General features: G+C 50.2%; 1 protein-coding gene across 2 annotated transcripts in view; it reads left to right on the top strand.

Annotated features, from left to right (window-relative positions):
• Positions 1-25,625, top strand: part of LOC141153742 (cytosolic phospholipase A2 delta-like) — a 98,227-nt gene extending 72,602 nt beyond the window's left edge. The window contains exons 21-24 of one of the 2 annotated variants that reach the window (XR_012247346.1): positions 21,499-21,643; positions 21,893-21,949; positions 23,113-23,131; positions 25,582-25,625. The gene's annotated coding sequence lies outside the window, so the exon portion shown is untranslated. The remainder of the gene's footprint in view (positions 1-21,498; positions 21,644-21,892; positions 21,950-23,112; positions 23,132-25,581) is intronic. The other variant, XR_012247347.1, reaches the window with a different exon arrangement.
• Positions 25,626-26,668: the final 1,043 nt, after the last annotated feature.

The raw sequence follows: 26,668 nt of genomic DNA, 5'->3' as shown, positions 1-26,668 counted from the left end.
CACGGCCACAGGAAGTCGACGCTGGCAATTTGTCACAAGTGGTGGATGATGACGAGAGACAATTGCCAGGAAGTGAGGAGGAGGATCGTGGTGCGCAAGTGGAAGAGGAGGAGGTGGTGGATGATCTAGTAACTGACTCAACGTGGCAGAAGGACATGCAGAGCGAGGCCAGCAGCACACAGGGTGAGGGAGGCAGAGTACCCCAACAGGCAGGAAGAAGCAGTGTGGTGGCCGCACACAGAAGGCAGGCAACAGTTCCCCGTAACACCAACACGAGGGACGTTGCCAGTACAACCTGTAGGTCTTCCAGAGTCTGAAATTTTTTTAAAGACTCTGCTGATAACCCCCAAAAGACCATTTGTACCACCTGCCATGCCTGCATCAGAAGGGCGTGACAAAACTACCAGCCTGACCACCACCAGCATGATAAGGCACATGGCAGCAAAGCACCCGACCCCGACTTTGTGGGGTGAACTCCAGGGTCCACGACCAGTGTCAGCGGGTGTCACCACTGCTTCTTCCACTGTTGTGCGTGCAATAGAACCCCCTGTTGTGTGTGCAAGGCAATTGTGGCGCCCCTGCTGCGCATGAGTGCCACAGATCCTAGAGGGGTGCATGAACGGATTCCTCCACAAGAGGCCCTCACAGCATACACACACCTCCACCTTCCACCTCAGACCACCAGAGGGAGCCGGTTAGGGATATAAAATGGATGGTGGAGCTAGGCTGTCAGTTCCTGCAGTAGAGAAGCCTGAGAGAGGTCAGCCTGCAGTGGAGCTCAGTCCAGAGAGAGCTCAGGTTAGTGAGCACAAGGCGTGCCGACGCCATAAGAGCGGTGAAGCGCGGCAAGCTGCCGCTAGTGTGTATAGCCTAGTGAGGGCCTCGAGCGAGGCCGAAGGCTAGAGGAGTGAGTAGCATTGGGGGCAGAGGAGCTGTACAAGCTCACCCCTGAAAACATATACCGGACACCGGGTCCGCGTCTACAGGGCCATATACCCCCCTGTAGAGACAACCGGAGACCCCTGGAAGACTTCAAGTCCCAGGATCACCCAAGAGCTGATACTTAACAGAGCCAATAGTCACGGAGGCCCCGCAAGCTGGGAGTGTGTACTCCAAGAGAAGACCCTACCACAAAGTCAGCCGGTGCAGGACAGAGACAAAGTTAGTCCTAGCTCCAGGCAGGTCAGAAACTTACTACACAAAGGCAAGAAACAGGAGGCCCTAGACCCGCTCACTGGGGAGGATCCTGATATGCACCCTTCACCCTACAGTGCTCTGGATTGTGCCTTGAATACCATCAGTAAAAGGTACTGAAGTGACTATCGTGTCTGTCCCTGTTCTTGCTCTGACCCGGCTGGGTCCCATCTGTCCTGCATCCTTACATCCCCGCTGCCCTAAGGCCTAGCTCCACCTGTGGGGAGCTATACCACGCAAGCTGCCTTAACACCGGCCTCAGTGGGCTGCTGCAGCGCTGGTGATACTCACAAGACACCACAGGTGGCGTCACAAACTCTTATATAATTATCCACCCTTTTAAAGAGAGGCCCAGGGTACGGGCCCAGGAGCCGGCCACCGTGATATCCCCAAGACCAGGCAACAAGGCCCGGGCGCCGAGTCATCCCCATCCCCTGGGCGCGTCACAATCCCCTGTCCATACTGCATGCAAAGATGCCCCCTCCTCTCAGTCTTCACTTGTTATGGCAGTTTCTCAAGAAACAGCATCAACGTCCACGTCCACGTCCCACCGCAGCTTTCAATTGTCCATATCCCAGACCTTTGAACGAAAGCGGAAATTCGCAGCCAACGCCCCACAGGCCACAGTCCTAAATTCGCACATTTCACGACTGCTTGCGTTGGAAATGCTGCCTTTTAGGCTGGTGGAGACGGAATCCTTCCGCAACCTTATGGCGGTGGCCGTCCCTCGGTACTCGGTCCCCAGCCGACACTATTTTGCCCGGTGTGCCATCCCCGCACTACACAAGCACGTGTCCCAAAACATCTGCCGTGCCCTCAACAACGCAGTTACTGGGAGAGTCCACCTGACAACGGACACGTGGACAAGTGCTTGTGGCCAGGGACGGTACATCTGTGGCGCCCCTGAGGGTTCAGTCGCCACAGGGGTACTGCACCTCAGTAGAGGTGTGGTATCTCCTCTTCCAGGTAAGGATGGAGCATTTCTCAGGACCCTACTTCACTATGTGGCACCCCAGGGGTCTGGTTTCCACAGTAACGGCAATGTTATGTCTGAGAGCAGGTGGGAGGTCTCTTGGTCAGGGATCCTGTGCATGCCACACCTCCTGCCCAGTCCTGGGAGGGGAAGAACTTCCCCTATATAAACCTAGGGCTGAGGCAGGGTTAGTGAGTAGAGAAGAAGTAGAGACAGAGAAGCAGATATAGGAAAAGAACATCAGGAGCTCTGTGGGAGCAGTGCTACAAGGAGTCAGGGGCTGGCAGCTGCAGAGCTCGCCCTGACTGAGAAGTTATCACCGGACCCGGAGTCCGAGGCTGTGGGGACTAACTCCTATCCAGCAGCAGAAACCGACCGGCAGGGGATTGCAGGTCCTCTGGCCCAGAAACCCGAAGGCACGGTCACATGCGTGGGACCAGCACCGCCGTCGTGGAGCGGAAGCTACTAGAAGGCCCCGAGTCACCGGCCATACGGGTGAGCACCACTCGGTACACTCAGGGATGTGGGCTACTTATACCCGCCTCTAGCAAGGTAGCCGGAAGAGTATCGTTAGTTTGGGAGGCCTACAACTCCGCCTGGCCAGGGGAGATCCCATCTGCTCAAGGACTGACCAGGCCCCAATCGCTAGCCAGTACTCCGGGAGGGTCTATCTTTGTCACCAGTAAAGACCCTGAACTACACCGTACCGTCTCCGAGTGGTTCCTGCTACCCCCATCATCCACGTCGGCTGCCCTGAGGCCATACCCCTCCCGTTGGGGGTTATACTATCACGCTGCATAATCCTACCACCGGCCTCAGCGGTCTGCCCTGCAGCAGCAGCTCCTTAGCTGTACTCAACGGGTGGCGTAGTCGTCCAACATCTACCGCTAATACAGCGCCACTTAGTCTGACTCCCTGGGCACGGACCGGATCACCGCCACGAGACTACAACCCTCAAGAGATCCGGCTCCGGGTAAGCTCCCGCGTGCGCAACGCAGCGCGACACAGGCCCAGGGGCGTGTCAACTTTTGGCGTAGTCGGCAGGATCTCGTGCCCGCAACCACCGGGTACTGCGTGCCTGAAAAAGACTGTTCAAACTTACCTGTGGTGAAGATTCCCGCCATCCGGCGCCATCTTCCGCTTCCTTCCCGCCATCGGTGGAGTTTTCCCGCCATCCGGCGCCATCTTCGGCCTTCTTCCCGCCATACGTGGAGTTTTCCCGCCATTGGACGCCATCTTGAGGACGCCGCGCGGGAAGAAGAGGGGCGTGGACTCCGAAAGCGCGCGAGAACTGAAGCCCCGCCTCACGTCCGGACGTTGCGTAAGGTCCTGGAAGGAGCCCAGCAGACGCCGACGTCACAGGAGCGCGACGGAAGGTCCTCAACCCTGACGATCCACTGCGGAGCCGCGGCCTACGGAAGAGGATCATCGCAAGGTAGGCCACGGTCCACTAGGGGGGAGAAGGATGTCGGATACGGAGGAGAGCTTCACCGCTTCAACCCCCGCCAGCGCCACCGCTGTTGCGGTCATGCCTTTCACCATGCCCTATATCCCGGGGGCAGCCTGGCTACCCCAGTACTCAGGGGAGTCACATACCCTGCATGACTTTAGAGAAAAGCTGGATAGCCTCTTCCAGGTGTACCCCCTCACAGAGGAGCAAAAAGTGAGCATCCTGGTGGCCCAATTAACCGGGGCAGCCCAAAGGGAGGTAAAGTCCTGGCCACCTGGGGGGAGGACTGTCGCAGGGATACTAACCCGGCTGAGGGACACCTTTGATACCCGCACCTCAGCCGAGATCAAGCTTAGATTCTACGGGTGCAAACAGCGGGCACATGAGAGTATAAGGGACTATGCCCTGAACCTACAAGAGGCCCTGAGAGCCATTAAGCAGACCGACCCTGACGGCGTGGGAGACGAGGACAGGCTGTTGACTGAACAATTTATAGAGGGTTTATATTGCAATGCCCACCGAACCCAGTTGCGGGCAATGGCCTTGCTGGACCCTCATCTGGGATTTGCACAGTTCAAGGACAGAGCCATCCGGGTGCTTCGAGAACCGGCACCAGGTGGCGTTGTGACCCCCAGACGCCCCACTACCACTTACCACCAGGAGGCGGCGCCCTTGTCGGCAGGGCCTGTGGGAGCTGGTGCGCAGGCTTTGAACAATGACCCGGCTCCAGACCTGCACCATCAGGTCCAAGAGCTAGCTAAAAGCGTTGCTGCGCTAACCCGAACTGTGCAGTCTTTACAGGTTTCCACTCCAGGGAAGATCCAGCTGGCATCCGGACCGGAGGACGTCCCGTGGCGTCGACCAAGGAGGACCCCACCGGCCAGAGGAAGACCCAGCGACCGATACAACGAGGACGGACGACCCATCTGCCGCCGCTGCAATCAACCCGGACATATGGCAAGGTACTGTCCTTTAAACTGGCACAACCTGGGGTAGAGGGCCAACCCCCAGGAAAAAGATCACCAGGCCCATCAAACTGGCGCGACAAATATGTGGGAGGACGTCCAGTCTTACCCGTGGTACTGGATGGCATTTCTATGAGTGCCCTACTGGACACCGGGTCACAGGTCACCACCATCCCGTACGTGCTCTTCAAGCAGTACTGGAATGACTCGGATATCACCCGCTACCCTGACGACGACTTGAGTATCATCGCCAGCAATGGTCAGCCCGTGCCACAGATTGGATTTAAAGAGGTGACCATTAAAATCGGTAGAGTCGAACTGGCAGCACAGGGACTGATCATTGTAGACATTGACAAACACGAGAGTCACCCAAAGATAACTCTAGGAACTAATGTAATTGAAAATTGTCTTGCAGAGGTGATTTTCCTTTTACAGCAGGTTGCCAAGAACGCCAGCTCCGGCCAGCAGCGAGTGCTCCAGAAAGAGATCCGGGCACTGATGCGACGGCAACAGCTAGAACTCTCCGGTGGTGAGATTGGTAGCGTGCGAATGTGTGACCCTTTCCCTATTGCCATGCCCCCGAAAAGTGAAATGATGATTTGGTGCCGGGCAGCTATTGGTCTGAGAGGTAGAGATTACCAGGCAATGGTAGAACCAGTTTACTCAGACAGTAGGCCCACCATTTTGACAGCACGGGGGGTGGTCAATGTACGCCATGGGAGGGTGCCCGTTCGCATAATAAATATCGGGAAGAGGGAAGTGTACCTGCCCCGGTATGCCACGCTAGCCAAATTGTATACCATCAATCAAGATTCCATACAGTCCGTAGAACCCTTGCCTCCATCTTCCCCGGAGGAAGGTAACGGCTCTCAGAAAACAATGGAGGACTGGTGTCAGCAACTACATTTGGGTACTGACTCCACTCCCTCACACCAGAAACAGGGAGTCTATCGGGTGGTTCAAGAGTACGAGAGAGTGTTTAGTAAACACCCGTTAGACTTCGGGCGAGTCAAGGGGGTAGAACACCACATCCCCACGGGAGACCATCCTCCCATAAAAGAGAGGTATCGACCCGTACCCCCTGCACACTACCAACACGCCAAGGGGATGCTTAGAGACATGAAGGAGGCTGGGGTGATCAGGGATAGCTGTAGCCCCTGGGCAGCTCCACTAGTCTTAGTCAAAAAGAAAGACAACACCATGAGGATGTGTGTAGATTACCGGAAAATCAACCGTATCACACACAAGGATGCGTACCCCTTACCAAGGATAGAGGAGTCTTTGGCTGCTTTAAGATCCGCTAACTTCTTCTCTACCTTGGATCTCACTAGTGGGTACTGGCAGGTTCCTGTAGCAGAGGCGGACCGGGAGAAGACCGCATTTACCACCCCGATGGGACTTAGCGAGTTTACCTGCATGCCGTTCGGACTCTGCAACGCACCAGGAACCTTCCAACGATTAATGGAGTGCTGTCTGGGCCACAGAAACTTCGAGACGGTCCTGTTGTACCTGGACGATGTCATCGTATATTCCAAGACTTATGAGGACCACCTGAAACACCTGGCGGAAGTGTTCGAAGCTCTGGCAAGCTACGGCTTAAAGGTAAAACCCTCCAAGTGTCACCTCTTGAAACCAAAGGTGCAGTACCTGGGACACGTGGTGAGCGCTGACGGAGTGGCTCCCAACCCTGATAAGATCACCGCAATTAAGGAATGGCCAAGTCCCTCCAGTGTAAAGGAAGTGCGGCAGTTCCTCGGGTTGGTAGGCTATTACCGCAGATTCATCCCCGGTTTCACCAAAAAGGCAGCTCCTATGCAGGACCTCCTGATAGGCCAGTCCCGGAAGGCCAAGAACCAGAAGCCGCCCTTCAAATGGGAGAAGTTAGAAGAAGAGTCCTTCTGCCAGCTGAAGATGGCCCTCACGGGGGATGAAATCCTGGCGTACCCTGATTACAGCCAGCCCTTTATCCTCTACACCGACGCAAGTAACATCGGGCTAGGAGCCGTACTGTCCCAGATCCAGCAGGGGAAAGAACGAGTAATCGCTTACGCTAGCCGAAAACTGCGATCCACCGAAAGAAACCCTGAGAATTACAGCTCATTTAAGCTAGAGTTCCTGGCAGTGGTGTGGGCAGTCACCGAACGCTTTAAGCACTACCTCGCTTCTTCCCGGTTCACCGTGTACACGGATAACAACCCGTTGACACACCTGGACACGGCAAGACTCGGTGCCTTAGAGCAGAGATGGATGGCCCGTCTGTCCAACTACGAGTTCACAATCAAATACCGGGCAGGACGCTCCAATACCAACGCGGACGCCCTGTCCAGGATGCCAAACCTACCGGACGTAGGAGAAGATCCAGAGGGACTGGAAGAAGTCGAACTCCCCGCGTTCCACCGTCATGGGACTATCCAGTATTCCCATCGGGTAAGGAGTAATCAAGTCGCTATGTTTAACCCCTTGCCTCACTACAACTGGGAGGAAACGCAAGACAGTGACCCTGCCGTCCGGCTGGTGAAGGAGATGCTGACTCGGCCAGAGGCTCGCCTTGACCCAGACGCTCCGGAGGAAGCCAAGCAACTGTGGGCTGAGAAGAGTCGACTGTTCCTTTACAAGGGGAAGTTGTGCCGCAGAATGGTTAACTCCCGGACGCATGAACTAATCTGGCAAGTAGTGGTGCCACGGAGAGACGCAGCCATGGTGATGGAAGCATACCACGACGGGGCTGGACACTTCGGATGGAAGAAGCTGGAGTTCCTGCTGCGTGGGCGGTTCCACTGGGTAGGCATGAGGGGAACCATCGAGAGGTGGTCCAGAGACTGTGGCCCGTGCAACCTAAGAAGGAAGGACCGTGCCAGCCAGAAGACTCCCCTGCAGTCCATCGTCACCCGGCAGCCGTTGGAACTGGTAGCCTTGGATCATGTAAAAGTGACCCCAAGCAGAAGTGGCTACGTCTACGCGTTAACCATTGTGGATCATTACTCCCGGTTCTTGGTTGTCGTCCCCGTTAAGGACTTAACGACTCAAACAGCAGCTAGAGCCTTCCAGCAGCACTTCTGCCGCCCACACGGGTACCCGGACCAAGTGCTGACGGACCAGGGACCTGCCTTTGAAGCGGAGGTCTTCCAGGAATTCTGCAATCTGTATGGCTGCCGGAAGATAAGGACGACACCCTATCATCCGCAAACTAATGGACTTTGTGAGAAAATGAACCAGGTGGTAATGGATCTCCTGAAAACGTTGCCCCTGGAAGAACGCAGTCTGTGGCCTGAGAAGCTGCCCGATCTGGTGGACCTATACAACCACATCCCGGTAGGTTCCACCAACTGTACCCCGGCTTACCTAATGAGGGCGAGACCTGGTAGGTTACCTGTTGACCTGGAAATGGGAGTCCTGACACCCGAGGACACTTCACCAGAGGCAGACTGGGACACAGAGAGGCAGCAGCAGTACCGGAAAGTACAGGAGAGCGTGGAGCGAAGTCTCTGTCAGGCTAGGGAAAGACAAGAGAAAACTTACAACCAGTATGCTCCCGCTGTTCCCCTGGTACCCGGAGAGCAGGTCTTGAAGAGGAAAAGACGGCTCCACAAGTTGGACGACCAGTGGGAGAAGGACCCGTACACCGTACTGCCCTCAAGCCACGAGAACCCGAAAGTCTGTACCATCAGTAAAGACGGAGGGGAGACCATAGCCATTGTATCCCGGGATCACCTGAAGAAGTGTCCTGAACAGCTACGGAACCCTGAAGAGGAACAAGAAGACCATCGACCCGTAGAGGAAAGGGAAGATATGGTTAGTACTGTGCTCGGAGACTTCCCTCGGTCCTGGACTCAAGTCAATGGTGCAGTTGTGGTACCCGTCCTCACGTTCCTCCAACCAGCATCCCAAGTGCCTACGGAGCAACAGGTAGAGCTGGAAGAGCAGCCGGTCCAGGAGGCAGAAGACTCCACACAAGCAGAACAGGAGGATCAACCCTCTGCTTATAGTGAGCCTGCCGTACCCCTAGTGAGCCAAAGAGCCGGTAGACAGCTGCCCAGTTTACCCTTGACAGCTCCTACACCCTGTAGTTCAGGGCTAGACATTCAGCTCCGTAGGTCCACTAGGGCCACTAGAGGCCAGTTACCCGCACGTTGGAGGATTTGAAGTGTATAAATTGTTTTATTTGTGGTTACCTGTTTTTCTTGTTGCTTGTGTATAATTATGTGTTTCTAGTTATTTATAGGAGTCCTTGGTGGATTTACCGGGAATCCTTGTACATGGTTGGAGCGTAACCTAGGAATGGACTAAAGACTGTTAAGGACTCGGGGCAGGACAGACCCCTACCTGGTTACGTCTCCCTGTTTTGGTGAAATGGACACCTTGCTTTTCTTCAAAGACTGCACCCGGTTGCGGACACGCCGTAACCATCTTTATGTGTTTTTCTTATTGTATTATTATTGTTTATACCTTGTTATGTTTTTCTAAAAATATGTTTAGTCCCGGAGTACTAAATTTCACTAGGGGGGAATGTGGTACCCCAGGGGTCTGGTTTCCACAGTAACGGCAATGTTATGTCTGAGAGCAGGTGGGAGGTCTCTTGGTCAGGGATCCTGTGCATGCCACACCTCCTGCCCAGTCCTGGGAGGGGAAGAACTTCCCCTATATAAACCTAGGGCTGAGGCAGGGTTAGTGAGTAGAGAAGAAGTAGAGACAGAGAAGCAGATATAGGAAAAGAACATCAGGAGCTCTGTGGGAGCAGTGCTACAAGGAGTCAGGGGCTGGCAGCTGCAGAGCTCGCCCTGACTGAGAAGTTATCACCGGACCCGGAGTCCGAGGCTGTGGGGACTAACTCCTATCCAGCAGCAGAAACCGACCGGCAGGGGATTGCAGGTCCTCTGGCCCAGAAACCCGAAGGCACGGTCACATGCGTGGGACCAGCACCGCCGTTGTGGAGCGGAAGCTACTAGAAGGCCCCGAGTCACCGGCCATACGGGTGAGCACCACACGGTACACTCAGGGACGTGGGCTACTTATACCCGCCTCTAGCAAGGTAGCCGGAAGAGTATCGTTAGTTTGGGAGGCCTACAACTCCGCCTGGCCAGGGGAGATCCCATCTGCTCAAGGACTGACCAGGCCCCAATCGCTAGCCAGTACTCCGGGAGGGTCTATCTTTGTCACCAGTAAAGACCCTGAACTACACCGTACCGTCTCCGAGTGGTTCCTGCTACCCCCATCATCCACGTCGGCTGCCCTGAGGCCATACCCCTCCCGTTGGGGGTTATACTATCACGCTGCATAATCCTACCACCGGCCTCAGCGGTCTGCCCTGCAGCAGCAGCTCCTTAGCTGTACTCAACGGGTGGCGTAGTCGTCCAACATCTACCGCTAATACAGCGCCACTTAGTCTGACTCCCTGGGCACGGACCGTATCACCGCCACGAGACTACAACCCTCAAGAGATCCGGCTCCGGGTAAGCTCCCGCGTGCGCAACGCAGCGCGACACAGGCCCAGGGGCGCGTCAACTACTCAACACTACACCACTCCTGTCCTGAAGGGGGCCTAAATGCACCAGGGTGCTGCCCCGGCCCGGGATAGAGGGGATGGGGGGAACCAAAATTAGGGGGATCCATGTAGTGGGTGAGGGTGGAGAACACACTTTTAGGAAACACTTACTAATTCATATTTAACCTACGGCCATCTTAAGTTCAAGGTCTTTTGATTGTGATCTTCGTCTTTGATTGTGGTCCTTTGCTAGAGTCTGCAGCTGACTGAAGATACACGGTCCTCGTTCTCTGGCCTTGAGACGAGGAGCGGGTCAGAGTTAACCACTGTCTCTACCCGGTCAAGGTCCTGACCTAAGAAGGCCTGGAGGGGAGCAGAGGAGATAGGCTCCACAGGCAAAAGGATCCCAGGGGGATACGGACGGAGCGGCCTACGCCAACTGTATTCTTTATTCTGGCCTAGTCAGAGGGATTCCTGCTGCAAGAGGGGTGACCGGCCCCCAATATCTGACTTTGTAACTTCACGTCTCAGTCAGAAAAGCCCAGAGGCTTAGTGGATCCCAGAAGGGATACGGACGGAGCGGCTTACGCCACCTGTATCTCTCTACCTGCGTTTATCCAGTGGGACCCGGCCTTACACCTTGTTCTAACCACACAAACAGTCAGGTGAGGACTTAGTGGGAGAACTTTCCAAGGAGAGGAACACACACCGGAGGGGTCTCGACAAGTGCTCCTGATCTACCTGGAAAGTGCTGAACCCCCTTCCTGGTGGCCGCAGTACGCCGTGAGGAGCAGAGGGAAGCTTTGCGGCTAAAGTTCATCTGAATGTGAGTAAAAAACCCTGGATGACTTCACACCCCGCTTCAGCCTGTTATTTCCTGCGCGGCACTGCACCCACCCTTTCTTTTCACACAGCCCTGAGGCCTGCTCCGCCTGCGGGGAGCCGTTCCATCTTAGCTGCCCGTAACACCGGCCTCAGTGGACTGAAGCAGCGCTGGTGTCCATCACCGGAAACCGTAGGTGGCGTAGTTGAAATGCCACTCTTACTTCAAAGCCCATTAAAAATCTTTTATGTGACCGCCCTGGGTACGGACCGGGTCCAGGCCACGACTGCCTCCCCCGCTACCCCTAAACAGACCCGGCTCCGAGTAAACCCCATTTCTCAGGGAGGGCCTCACACATCTCCCTGACGACACACTGGGTAAACATAGTGGAAGCCGGGACACAGTCGGACCTTGGGACGGAACACATCCTCCCCACACCGAGGATTGCGGGCCCTATGTCAGTCAGAGTTGCCCCCACAGTGTACAGCTCCTGCACATCATCCTCCTCCTCCTCCTCCTCATGTTCAGCCTCCATCTCAGATATCACCACATCAGTTACAAGCTGGAAGCACTGCAGTACTGCCTCCGCCAAGCGGCAACAGGCTGTGCTGAAACTCATAAGCTTAGGTGAGAAACCTCACACTGCTTGTGAGTTGTGGACAGCTGTGAAAGAGCAGGCAGATCTGTGGCTGAGACCGCTGAACCTACATCCCGGCATGGTCGTGTGTGACAATGGCCGTAACCTGGTGGCGGCTCTAAGGCGAGGCGAGATCACACACGTACCATGCCTGGCTCATGTGCTTAACCTCGTGGTTCACCGTTTTCTTAAATCGTACCCCGAGCTGCCAGATCAGCTCGTTAAAGTACGCCGCCTGTCAGCTCATTTTCACAAGTCGGCTACAGCTTCGACCGCCCTTGCTGTGTTGCAGCAGCGTTTGCAGCTTCCGTCACACCGACTGTTGTGTGATGTCCCCACACATTGGAACTCTACCCTCCACATGTTGCAAAGGATTTGTGAGCAGAAAAGAGCAGTTGTGGAGTACCAGCTGCAACAAGGCCGTCAATATTCAGGTCAGACTCCACACATAAGACCTCAGGAGTGGACCTGGATGTCTGACATATGTACCATCTTGACAAACTTTGAGGAGTCCACCAAGATGGTGAGTGGCGATGACGCCATCATTAGCGTCAGCATTCCACTTGTCTGTCTTTTGCAACGCTCTCTGCAGAGAATTAAAGAGGAGGCATTGCAGCCAGAGTATGCTGAGATGGATCAAGAAGCCGTAGCGGTCGATTACACACAGCCCAGCCTCATCTCATCCCAACGTGCATTGGGGGACAATGAGGGAGAGGAGGAGGAGGAGGAAGAACAGGAGCTTATATCATGCGCTGTAGACTGTAGTACCTGTACAACTGTCATACCTTCGGTTCAGCGTGGGTAGCCTGAGGACAGGGGGGAGGAGGAGAAGGAGAAGTAGAGCATGGTCAGTCGTCATCTTGGTGAGGACACGGAAGTCTTGCCCGTTACCAGTCTGGTACGCATGGCTGACTTTATGTTACGCTGCCTTAACCGTGACCCTTGCGTTGTCAAAATGTTGGGTGACAGTCATTACTGGTTGGTGACACTTTTAGACCCCCACTACAAGGAGAACTTTCACTCTCTTATTCCTGAGGTGGAGAGGTCTACAAAAATGGGGCAGTATCAGAAGGCCCTTGCTGCAGAAATGTTAAAACAATTTCCATCTGAACACGCTAGCGGCAGAGGTCACAGTTCATTGCCCAACCAAGGTGTACATGCGAGAGAGACGCAACTCCAATCCAGCAGAGGCAGGGGAACACTGTCAACGTTCTGGGACAGTTTTCTCAGACCCTCCCTTCGGACAGACCCTGAGGCGTGGGGTACTCTCACAAGGAGTGGAAAGTTTCAAAAGATGGTGAGGCAATTCCCTACCGACCGTACCAGCGTCCTCCATGATTCCTCTATGCCTTTTAATTATTGGGTATCCAAGCTGGACACTTGGAATGAACTCGCTCTGTATGCCTTGGAGGTCCTGGCCTGCCCTTCCGCTAGCGTGTTATCGGAGCATGTTTTTAGTGCCGCTGGGGGAATTATAACAGATAAGCGCACTCGCCTGTCAACTGACAATGCTGACAAGCTGACCCTTATCAAAATGAACAAGGGCTGGATTGGGCCAGAGTTCTCATCACCACCAAATGACAGCAGAGTAACATAAAGTCAAATCCACTGTGTTATTTCGGGAGGTGTATTCACATGCACCGCTTCACACCCACACATGGGTATATGCTTCCTCATTTCGGCTGTTTTATGTTCTTCTCCTTATCCTCAACCTCCACCACCACTATACCACCAGGGTGACTGTGGTCCGTGTTGCCATTATTGAAAGTTCCTCCGTCCTTATTTTTGTCAGCTTTTGCTTGGAAGGCATAAGCAAAGACTGTGGGAGACCCACTCCCCACTAATGGGAATAATATTTTTAAGATGCTGTACTGTATGGCTCTTCTAAGGGGCATTAAAACCGTCTTGTTAAGCTACTGCAACCTCCACCACTTTTCCAACGGGCATTAAAACCGTCTTGTTAAGCTACTGTGACCTCCACCACTTTACCAAGGGGCATTAAAACCGTCTTGTTAAGCTACTGTGACCTCCACCACTTTTCCAAGGGGCATTAAAACCGTCTTGTTAAGCTACTGTGACTTCCACCACTTTTCCAAGGGGCATTAAAACCGTCTTGTTAAGCTACTGCGACCTCCACCTCTCTTCCGAGGGGCATTAAAACCGTCTTGTTAAGCTACTGGGACCTCCACGTCTCTTCCGAGGGGCATTAAAAGCGTCTTGTTAAACCACTCTGAACTCCACAGCTCTTCCAAGGGGCATTGAAATGTTGTTTTTAATTAACTCTAACCTCCACGACTCTTCGAACGTGCATTGCATTTCCTCCTAATTTTTGGCAGCTTTTGCTTGGAAGGCATAGGCAAAGACTATGGGAGACCCACTCCCCAATAATGGGAATAATGTTTTAATATGCTGTACTGCATGGCTCTTGTAAGGGGCATTGCAAGTTCCTCCATCCTAATTTTTGACAGCTTTTGCTTGGAAGGCATAAGCAAAGACTATGGGAGACCCACTCCCCAATAATGGGAATAATGTTTTTAATATGCTGTACTGCATGGCTCTTGTAAGGGGCATTGTAAGTTCCTCCGTCCTAATTTTTGGCAGCTTTTGCTTGGAAGGTGTGGCGCCCCTGAGGGTTCAGTCGCCACAGGGGTACTGCACTTCAGAACGAGGTGTGCATCTCCTCTCCCAGGTAAGGATGGAGTACCTCACAGGACCCCAACCACACACTCAACACTACACCACTCCAGTTCGGTAGGGGGCCTAAAAGCACCATAGTGCTGCCCCGGGCCTGAATGGAGGAGTTGGGGGGAACCAAAATTAGGGGGAACCATGTAGTGAGTGAGGGTGGAGGAAGCACTTTACTTTAGCACTTAATAGAATCATATATAACTAGAGGCCATCTTTATAAACGGGACTTTGGTCGTGGGTCTTTGGGACGGCAAGTCAGTACAAAGCTGCTGCCGGCTGAGAGGTCCATGATTCCCGGTCTTAGGCCTCGAGACGGGGGATTGGGGCAGAGTTAAAACCGGCTCTGTCCCCGGTCAGAGTCCAACCAAGAAGGCCCAGGAGGGGAGCAGAGGAGATAGGCTCCACAGGCGAAAGGATCTCAGGGGGTGCGGACGGAGTGGAGTCGCCACCTGCATACCTTATTCTGGCCCTGCCAGAGAGACCCTGCCGCAAGAGGGGGTACCGATCCCCGATTATCTGACTTTGCACTTCACGTCTCTGTCGGAAAAGTCCCGAGGCTTATGTGGATCCCAGGGGGATACGGACGGAGAGGAGTCGCCACCTGTATGCCCTAATCGGAGTTCATCCAGCGGGACCCGGCCTTACGCCACGTTCTTACCACAAGTCACCAAAAAGGGCACCCAGTCGGTCCGGGAGCTACACGCTACCCATAAGGGACATTGCAGTACCCGTGCGGGACTCAGTGGGGGACATAAGGCGGGAGAAGTACAACAGGAGAGGAACACTTTAGAGCGGGGGTCCTGTCAAGCGCTCTTGAACTACCTGGAGTGTACTGAACCCCACCCTGGCGGCTGCAGCTCGCCGTGTGACAGCAGAGAGAAGCTCTGAGCTGAGAAAGCTCCACCGTGAGTAAAGACTCAGATGACTTCAATTACTGCCTCTGTCTGTTCTTTCCTCCGCGGCTCTGCACCCACCAGCGCTCTATTGCACACCTTTTCTACGCTGCCCTGAGGCCCCGCTCCACCTGTGGGGAGCCGAACCATCGATAGCTGCCTGAACACCGGCCTCAGAGGACTGTAGCAGCGCTCGTGATCCTCACTAGACACCACGGGTGGCGTCACAAACTTTCCCCTTTCCCATACACCTTTTCCCCCTTCCTTTGCTTTTAAGAGTGACGCCAGGGTACGGGCCACCGCGACATCCCCCAAAACCAACAGCAAGGCCCGGGCGCCGAGTCGTTTCCCCATCCCCTGGGCGCATCAAAGGCATAAGCAAAGACTATGGGAGACCCACTCCCCAATAATGGGAATAATGTTTTTAAGATGCTGTACTGTATGGCTCTTGTAAGGGGCATTAAAACCATGTTGTTAAGCTACTGTGACCTCCACGTCTCTTTCAAGGGGCATTGATATTGTCTTTTTATTCCACTGCGACCTCCACCACTCTTCCAAGGGGCATTGATATTGTCTTTTTATTCCACTGCGACCTCCACTACTCTTCCAAGGGGCTTTAAAACTGTCTTGTTAAACCACTCTGAACTCCACAGCTCTTCCAAGGGGCATTAAAACCGTCTTGTCAAGCTACTGCGACCTCCACTTCTCTTCCAAGGGGTATTAAAACCATCTTGTTAAGCTACTGTGACCTCCACGTCTCTTTCAAGGGGCATTGATATTGCCTTTTTATTCCACTGTGACCTCCACCACTCTTCCAAGGGGCATTGATATTGTCTTTTTATTCCACTGGGACCTCATACCACTCTTCCAAGGGGCATTTATATTGTCTTTTTATTCCACTGCGACCTCCACCACTCTTCCAAGAGGCATTAAAACCGTCTTGTTAAGCTACTGCGACCTCCACGTCTCTTCCAAGGGGCATTAAAACCGTCTTGTTAAGCTACTGCGACCTCCACGTCTCTTCCAAGGGGCATTAAAACCGTCTTGTTAAACCACTCTGAACTCCACAGCTCTTCCAAGGGGCATTAAAACCGTCTTGTTTAGCTACTGTGACCTCCACGTCTCTTCCAAGGGGCTTTAAAACCGTCTTGTTAAACCACTCTGAACTCCACAGATCTTCCAAGGGGCATTAAAACCATCTTGTTAAGCTACTGTGACCTCCACGTCTCTTCCAAGGGGCATTAAAACCGTCTTGTTAAGCTACTGTGACCTCCACGTCTCTTACAAGGGGCATTGATATTGTCTTTTTATTCCACTGCGACCTCCACCACTCTTCCAAGGGGCATTGATATTGTCTTTTTATTCCACTGGGACCTCCACCACTCTTCCAAGGGGCATTTATATTGTCTTTTTATTCCACTGCGACCTCCACCACTCTTCCAAGGGGCATTAAAACCGTCTTGCTAAACTACTGTGACCTCCACGTCTCTTCCAAGGGGCATTAAAACCGTCTTGTCAAGCTACTGCGACCTCCACTTCTCTTCCAAGGGGTATTAAAACCATCTTGTTAAGCTACTGTGACCTCCACGTCTCTTTCAAGGGGCATTGATATTGCCTTTTTATTCCACTGCGACCTCCACCACTCTTCCAAGGGGCATTGATATTGTCTTTTTATTCCACTGGGACCTCATACCACTCTTCCAAGGGGCATTTATATTGTCTTTTTATTCCACTGCGACCTCCACCACTCTTCCAAGAGGCATTAAAACCGTCTTGTTAAGCTACTGCGACCTCCACGTCTCTTCCAAGGGGCATTAAAACCGTCTTGTTAAGCTACTGCGACCTCCACGTCTCTTCCAAGGGGCATTAAAACCGTCTTGTTAAACCACTCTGAACTCCACAGCTCTTCCAAGGGGCATTAAAACCGTCTTGTTTAGCTACTGTGACCTCCACGTCTCTTCCAAGGGGCTTTAAAACCGTCTTGTTAAACCACTCTGAACTCCACAGATCTTCCAAGGGGCATTAAAACCATCTTGTTAAGCTACTGTGACCTCCACGTTTCTTCCAAGGGGCATTAAAACCGTCTTGTTAAGCTACTGTGACCTCCACGTCTCTTACAAGGGGCATTGATATTGTCTTTTTATTCCACTGCGACCTCCACCACTCTTCCAAGGGGCATTGATATTGTCTTTTTATTCCACTGGGACCTCCACCACTCTTCCAAGGGGCATTTATATTGTCTTTTTATTCCACTGCGACCTCCACCACTCTTCCAAGGGGCATTAAAACCGTCTTGCTAAACTACTGCGACCTCCACGTCTCTTCCAAGGGGCATTAAAACCGTCTTGTTAAGCTACTGCGACCTCCACGTCTCTTCCAAGGGGCAATAAAACCGTCTTGTTAAGCTACTGTGACCTCCACGTCTCTTTCAAGGGGCATTGAAATTGTCTTTTTATTCCACTGCGACCTCCACCACTCTTCCAAGGAGCATTTATATTGTCTTTTTATTCCACTGGGACCTCCACCACTCTTCCAAGGAGCATTTATATTGTCTTTTTATTCCACTGCGACCTCTCCCCAATAATGGGAATACTGTTTTTAAGATGCTGTACTGTATGGCTCTTGTAAGGGGCATTAAAACCATGTTGTTAAGCTACTGTGACCTCCACGTCTCTTTCAAGGGGCATTGATATTGTCTTTTTATTGCACTGCGACCTCCACCACTCTTCCAAGGGGCATTGATATTGTCTTTTTATTCCACTGCGACCTCCACTACTCTTCCAAGGGGCTTTAAAACTGTCTTGTTAAACCACTCTGAACTCCACAGCTCTTCCAAGGGGCATTAAAACCGTCTTGTTAAGCTACTGCGACCTCCACGTCTCTTTCAAGGGGCATTGATATTGCCTTTTTATTCCACTGCGACCTCATACCACTCTTCCAAGGGGCATTAAAACCGTCTTGTTAAGCTACTGCGACCTCCACGTCTCTTCCAAGGGGCACTAAAACCGTCTTGTTAAACCACTCTGAACTCCACAGCTCTTCCAAGGGGCATTAAAACCGTCTTGTTTAGCTACTGTGACCTCCACGTCTCTTCCAAGGGGCTTTAAAACCGTCTTGTTAAACCATTCTGAACTCCACAGATCTTCCAAGGGGCATTAAAACCGTCTTGTTAAGCTACTGTGATCTCCACGTCTCTTCCAAGGGACATTAAAACCGTCTTGTTAAGCTACTGTGATCTCCACGTCTCTTTCAAGGGGCATTGATATTGTCTTTTTATTTCACTGCGACCTCCACCACTCTTCCAAGGGGCATTGATATTGTCTTTTTATTCCACTGGGACCTCCACCACTCTTCCAAGGGGCATTTATATTGTCTTTTTATTCCACTGCGACCTCCACCACTCTTCCAAGGGGCATTAAAACCGTCTTGCTAAACTACTGCGACCTCCACATCTCTTCCAAGGGGCATTAAAACCGTCTTGTTAAGCTACTGCGACCTCCACGTCTCTTCCAAGGGGCAATAAAACCGTCTTGTTAAGCTACTGTGACCTCCACGTCTCTTTCAAGGGGCATTGAAATTGTCTTTTTATTCCACTGCGACCTCCTCCACTCTTCCAAGGGGTATTGATATTGTCTTTTTATTCCACTGGGACCTCCACCACTCTTCCAAGGAGCATTTATATTGTCTTTTTATTCCACTGCGACCTCCACCACTCTTCCAAGGGGCATTAAAACCATCTTGTTAAGCTTCTGCGACCTCTCCACGTCTCTTCCAAGGGGCATTAAAACCGTCTTGTTAAGCTACTGCGACCTCCACGTCTCTACCAAGGGGTATTAAAAGGCGTGAGATGGACCATCCCTGGCCACATTCACTTGTCCACATGTTTGTGGTTAGGCTGTCCTTCAAATAGGGGCGGCTGGGGACCGTTTATGGACACCCGGCCGCCCCCAGGCGGCTGGGGACCGTGTGTGGACACCCAGCCGCCCCCTGGCGGCTGGGGACAGAGCGTAGACACCCGGCCGCCGGGTGGCTGGGGACTGAGTATGGATACCAGGCCGCCGACGCAGCCATGACGTGGTGGCCAGATTCCGCCTCCACATGCCTAAAAGGCCCAATTTGAAGTGCAAGCAAGCTAGCAGTATGGTATTGCAGCCTTGGGGTGGGTGGGTGGCAGGCTGCACACTTACGCTTGCATTCCAAGAAAACAAAGCAGATGCTAACTTCTATCATCATCATGCTCCTCACCTTGGCACTCTCAACTCCCCTGATGGAGAAGCCAGGGCCCACCGGAGGAGTCTGGTTCTCTGGTGGGCTTGTCCAATGCTGCCCTAAAGCAGGCCAGGCTAAGAAAAGTGTGGGGGAAGTTCAGTGGAGAAATAGGGGCGGCTGGGGACTGTGTGTAGACACCCGGCCGCCGGGCGGCTGGGGACTGAGTATGGATACCAGGCCGCCGACGCAGCCATGACATGGTGGCTGGCGTCTGCCTCCACATGCCTAAGCAAGCTAGCAGTATGCTATTGCAGCCTGGGGGTGGGTGGGTGGCAGGCTGCATACTTGCGCTTGCATTGCAAGGAATGGGGGAGGTACAATTGAACACTGCCCTGGGACAAGGACTTGCACGGGGATAGTTGCAAGTCTGCATCTTCTGATGCGGCAAGGATCACTTCTGATGGGCACACTTTTAGGCAGTGACCTGGGTGTCAGAGATGCTTCCAGGGGTCTTCCCCATGCTGTTCCCATGTCTTTTCAGCACTGCATGCATGTGTCACACAGCACATGGCCAGATAAGGTTGTAAAATGTTAAAATGACATTTCCCGGTGAATGCATTTGTCACGGTTGAAAGCAATACAGAAGTGCAAAAACGAATAAAAAATGCTACTTGTGAACATAGCCCAAGGTGTGGAGGAGTATTTTTGTTTTTAGTTATTTATTTTACCTTATATACAAGTCTTTACTGTTATGATCTGCTACAAGCACTAAGGAAAGAAAGGAGATCTGTGCCTACAATAGAACTAAGCTAGATCCCTACGATGTAACGCGGAACCTGATCCTGCGATCAGACCCGCTAAAGTCCTCGGCTAGTCTGTACGAAGACCTACAGATGCAAGGGAGGGATCCCTACAAGAACTAGGGACTGGGATAAAGTTGAGCACCTCCTAGCAGAAATTGTAGCAGTAAAAGACAAACACACAACATAGAACATAAAGGTCCAAAGACCAAGCTAAACTGACTGAGAAAGGTAACTAAGCACCAGGCTAACTTAAGAGTAGAAATTACAATGAAGTCCAGCAAGGCCAGGAGGGCGGAGCAGGATTAAATAGGCAAACAAGGTCATGTGACCAGCAAGATAGAAAAAAACTAACAAGAGGGTTCTAACATTTACCTTGGAAAGGAAATTCCTTAACATATTTCACAGGAAAGCACTTTCAGTTTCGTTTTTGAACGTTTTCTTGTGACCCCGTAAAAGTGGCTTAATACCTCTGACCACGTTGTTGACAGCAGTGACCTGGGGGTCAGAAATGCTTCCTGGGGCGATGCCCATGCTGACCCCATGTCTTTTGAGCACTGTCACTATCGTTTTGGGCACTTTTTAGGCTTTCTACAGACTGCCGGGGGTGCCGCCGCAAAAATGCTCGGGTCTCCCATAGACTAACATTGGGCTCGATGCTAGAAGTCACAGATACAGGTAACAGGCCTGGGTATACAGCCCCCAGGGTGGCGGAAACAGACAAGATACAGGACAGGACCTGGCAACTCAGTTGTACAGAACACACTGAAAGAAAGTGTTGCTCAGGAACCTCCTACTGGGTGGAGGGGGTTTAAGTATCCAGTGACTCACAGCAATAGGCTGGGGACGCATTAGGACTGTGCACACAGTAACTATAAGAAACAGGCAGTAACTGCGCCGCCGCCCTAAGCAATCTGACAAGAGACATGCACACAGCAGGTACTGGAGCAAAGTGTGCAGCCTGGACTGATAGGTAAGATGGCGGTCTTGCATGGTGGGAGGTGGTAAGCCATGCCAGCACACCGCCAGTGATGTTAAACTATGGGCTATGCATTATACTTTATGGATGACTATGGGCTGTGCATTATACTTTATGGAAGACTATGGGCTGTACATTATACTTCATGGATGAATAATACCTAAGGATTTATAATGAGATGTTATACAATTCTGCATCCCTATAATTATGTCCATATGGTGTATATGTATAATAACAATATAAGAAAAACATTGGATTATAAGACGCTTCTGTGTATATGTGGTCATGGGTGTGTGGGGGGTCTTATAATTTATAACAATTTGCTGTATCAGATCATTTACATACATTTATAAACCCTCCATAGACTTTATTATACATGATTATATTGGATCTCATTGGCTGCAGGGCTTGTTCTAAGCACATTCTAGAATGTTGTGACATCACAGGATCGGCGCCATGGTGACCTCTGCCTGGACATTATGACATCATGAAGGATATATAAGCAGCCTCTCACCCGGAACTCCTCTGAGGGTTGTAGTAGCAGTTCAGAGTGAGTATACGCGTCTTATACTCCTGATCTGTCCTTATTATTTTCCATTTCCTATGTATATAACTTTCTGATTTCTTATGACAAGCTTCCTCTACTTCCCAATTCTCATATCCCATACGTTTTTAATACACTTTTAATGAGAAAACCTTATATTTGTTAATTAGCTCGTTATGGCAATATTTACTATTGATACAATTGCTATTTAAGATCTGGCTATTTATAAGGAAACTTCTCTATTTGTCCATTCAGGATTTTGCAGTTATTTATATTTAAAGAATATCGAGCAAAAATCGAAGAGCAATTTATGTAAGTCCAAAATCAGAGAAGTCATGTAGTTCAGGATAGTGATTGTAATTCTGCCTCTATACGTATATATAATATAATAATGAATTTCTGCTGTCTGATGTCTGTTCTTTATGCATGGGCAAATGCCCGGACCAATCAGGTCAGTACGAGTACAACGATACTAAACTTATATATTTTTTTTTATTTAAGTGGTGAAAATAAATTACTAAAAAATAAAAAATTAGCTTGAGTCGCCATTTTTGAATACCTGTAACATTTTTATTTTTTGGTGGATGGAGCTATGTGAGGGCTTGTTTTTTGCATGGTGACCTGATGTTTTTATTGATACTATTTTGGGGTAGTTACGACGCTTCGATTGCTTCTTAATGCATTTCTGTGGAGTTGTAGCAATCAAAAACACGCAATTTTGCCATTTTGATTTCTTCTTTGCTTTACAGTCTTTACATATTAGGTCAATTTATGTTATATTTTCATAGATCGGACTTTTCTGAACACGTTGATACCAAATATGTGTATTTTTTTTCTTCAATGTTAACTGGAGAAGAGGGGGCTTGATTAGAAGAGGGGGGTGATTAGAAGAGGGGGTGATTAGAAGAGGGGGTGATTAGAATTTTTTTTTTTTTTACTTTTTTTAAAAACTTTTTTTCTTTACTTTTTTCTCTATTTGTTAGTCCCCTTAGGGGACTTGAATCTGCGATCATCTGATCTCTAATGCCATATACAGCAGTATTGCGATATATAGTAGAAATCACTGTCTTCTATGATGCTCAATCACAGGCAGAACGTCATAGGAGGGATAACCGTTTTTATCGCTGGCCCTTATATTCTATGGAGCTGGTAACATGTCAGCTTTGGGGTGAATTGTGGATCACACTCACCCATTGACTGACTACTAGGAAAAACTTGGGATATTTCCATCAGCTGTTTTTTTTCATACAAGAGAATGGATGACATACAAATGGTAAAAATGGACACATGAACCAAGAAAAAAAAGATGAAAATCGGATGCATCGTACTATTGAAAATTATTTGGTTTGGTTTTGTGAAGATGAGAAATAAAATGACATGTGAATACGACCTAAAAATAAGTCGTCTGCTGCAACCGAGCGGCTTTTATTAAATACTTCAGTAAATCTAATTGTAAACTGTTGTTTGTGTTTCAGCTACAAGTGTAAATCACAGGTAAAAGTCTTTCCTCTCATTGTATAGTGGTGTGGTGCGCACAGTACCGGTTTTAGACAAATTGGGGCCCTGGGCAAAAGTTTAAAGTGGGGCCCCAAATGCTGACATATTGCACCATCCACAGAAACATTTACATTGCATTTACATGCGATTAGTTCAGGCCGTTAAACAAGCGTGATCGACAATATTGAAGTTGTTCGGTGCTTGTTTCCCGGCCTCTTTACACCACCGAGGAAGAATGATGGGCACAGAACAATCACTTAGAGATCAATCTGTCCCCATACACATCATGTTATCTGCAGCATATCTGCAGTTTTCATGATGTGCTGCTGAGAACAATGATTTTTGTGCCGGCATAAACAATCCAATCACTCGATAATTAGGCAGCATTTTGATCGTTTAGTATAATGCACCCCATAGTCCTCCACATAGTATAATGCACCCCATAGTCCTCCACATAGTATAATGCACCCCATTGTCCTCCACATAGTATAATGCACACCCCATAGTCCTCCACATAGTATAATGCACCCCAAGGTCCTCCATATAGTATAATGTACACCCCATATTCCTCCATATTGTATAATGTGCCCCATAGTCCTCCCCATTGTATAATGCACCCCATAGACCTTCATATAGTATAATGCATTCCCCATAGTCCCCCATACAGTATAATGCACCCTCCATATAATATAATGCACCCCATAGTCCTTCATATTGTATAATGCACAACCCATAGTCCTCCATATAGTATACTGTAGCCCCCATAGTCCTCCATACAGTATAATACAGCCCCCATATAATACATACTGTATAATACACAGCCTATAGTCTTTGATAGCGTACACTGTGGCCCCATAGAGTATAATGCGGCCCCATAGAGTACAATGCTGCCTCATAGAGTACAATGCCGCCCTATAGAGTACAATGCGGAACCATAGAGTATAATGCCTCCCCATGGAGTATAATGCTGCCCTATAGAGTGTAATGCTGCCCCATAGAGTATAATGCCGCCTCATAAAGTATAATGCAGCCCCATGTAGTACAAAGCAGCCCCATAGAGTATAATGCAGCCCCATGAAGTACAATGCCGCCCTATAGAGTATAATGCAGCCCCATAGAGTACAATGCTGCCCCATAGAGTATAATGCAGCCCCATAGAGTACAAAGCAACACCATAGAGTACAATGCTGCCCTATAAAGTACAATGCCGCCCTATAGAGTATAATGCAGCCCCATAGAGTACATAGCAGCCCTATAGAGTACAATGCTGCCCCATAGAGTACAATGCAGCCCCTATAGAGTAAAATCTTTGACAGTGAGGGAGATCAATGAGTGGAACAGGCGGCCATGAGAGGTGATGAGTTCTCCTTCAATGGAAGTCTTCACACAGAGGCTGGGCAGACATCTGCCTGAGATGGTTTAGTGAATCCTGTATTGAGCAGGAGGTTGGACCAGATGACCGTGGAGGCCCCCTCCAACTCTACCTTTCTATGTTTCTATAATGCAGCCCCCTAGAGTATAATGCAGACATCCCATAGAGTATAATGCAGACACCCCATAGAGTATAATGCAGCTCCCCTCATAGAGTATAATGCAACCACCCCATAGCGTATAACGCTGCCCCATAGAATATAATGCAGCCCCATATAGTATAATGCAGCCTCATAGTGTATAATGCAGCCCCATATAGTATAATGCAGCCCCATAGTGTATAATGCAGCCCCATAGTGTATAATGCAGCCACCCCATAGAGCATAATGCAGCCACCCCATAGAGTACAATGCAGCTCCATAGAGTACAATGCAGCCCCCATAGAGTATAATGGAGCCTATAGTCCTCTAGTATTATGGCCACTACAATGTACTCACTGATTTAAAAAAACTCTGGTGTCTGCAGTGCATCTCCTCAGCAGCGTGGTGTGCAATGAAGTGACATCATCGTGCCCGCTGCGTCAGACGCAGAGGGGGAATGATGGGAGAGAGAGCGTCACCTGACAATCTATCCTCCATCATTGCTTTCAACTGTATCGGTATTAATGGTGCCGATACAGTTGCATGTACGATTGGGGGGGGGTGGCAGCATAGGCACCAGGCCCCGCTGGCTCACGGGCTCCATAGCGGCCGTGTGGTATGCTGCTATTAGCGGCACGCCACAGACTGGGGGCCCCTGGGAGAGTGGGGGCCCTAGTCTAATGCCTAGTTTGCCTGTCCCTAACTCCGGTAGTGGGTGCGCATGCACCACCTCGGCTTTATCCTACAGGGGCATTTCAGAGCTGGAGGGTCAGGCGGACGGATACCCCGCAATCAGTACCTTATTCCCTATACTGTGGATATGGGAGAACTACGTGGGGACATCTTTTTTAATAGTTCAAATCAATTACTAGTGTTACAAGTCCTAGTTTAACCCTTACCTAATATTCACATTGATGTGTTTTCCTTGTACTATAGGGCAGACACTGGATTTTTAATTCAGAAGCACAAAATGATTGAAGAGATCACAAATATGTAAGTGAAAAAATGTAATGATGTAATATATGGGAACCTTCCAGATGACATAATAATCTAGAAGTTTCCTTATCTCTAACGACTGATTAATCTTATTCCGGTAGAGATAATACACTGTAAACTGTCTGCTCACAATATCTGTCTATACACATAGCTGCCAGTCATGTATCATATCTTACAGTACAAAGATGCCATAGTAGATTTTATGGGATACAAACGGTACAGGAATTATTATTTATCTTGCTAAATGGCTACCAGGAGAAAACACACGAGCCACTATTGTAGTACGACTTCTTTAGAAAGAATTGATGTGTGCTTTCTGTAGGGATCTGGATCTGACAGTTTTACCAGTGAACAGCACTGAGCAGCCTGCAGTGTATTAGAATGTATGGAGGCTGCAGAAGACGAAATTCCAAATAACTGCAATATTGCCTTTTTTTGCTATCAATGTTTACAATATTCACTTTCTGGTACATAGTTAGAAAATCATCAGTAAATTAATTATGTCTGGAATAAACAATCATTTATTGTAAATTTAAAAAAGGGAAATAATATAGACAAGATGGACCACGTGGTCTTTTTCTGTTTATAATCTTCTAGATCTTTAGGTATCCCCATACCGAAACACCTCTATTGGCAGCTGCTGACAGACAGACCTTTAGCATTTAGGGCTCGCTTGCACCGCCGTATACATCCATTTTCTGCTCACAGTGTGCTCCTATTCTCTCATGCAAGAGCGTAGGATCACACTATGCTGACATTCAAATCAGAGTTTAATCAGAGTGTCATAATCAGCCCAATTCTCTTGGATGAGAGAATCTACTGTCGTGTAACTCTGGCAATAAAAAGAATCTATCACCAGGTTTTTGCTCCCCCATCTAAATGCAATGATTCCAGCAATGTGTCACTTACTGGGCTGCTTACTGCAGTTTTTGTAAAATCACTGTTTTATCTGCAGCAGATCTAGCAGTGCTCTAAATGCTGAGCTCTGTATAAACCCACCCACACCACTGATTGGCAGCTTTCTATG

Source organism: Phyllobates terribilis, unplaced genomic scaffold (genome assembly GCF_046119375.1).
Source record: "Phyllobates terribilis strain yellow unplaced genomic scaffold, ASM4611937v1 Scaffold_7__3_contigs__length_470593459, whole genome shotgun sequence".
Classification (NCBI taxonomy): domain Eukaryota; kingdom Metazoa; phylum Chordata; class Amphibia; order Anura; family Dendrobatidae; genus Phyllobates; species Phyllobates terribilis.
Note: the sequence above shows the minus strand (reverse complement) of the source record. Positions and strands in the feature narration are given on the sequence as shown.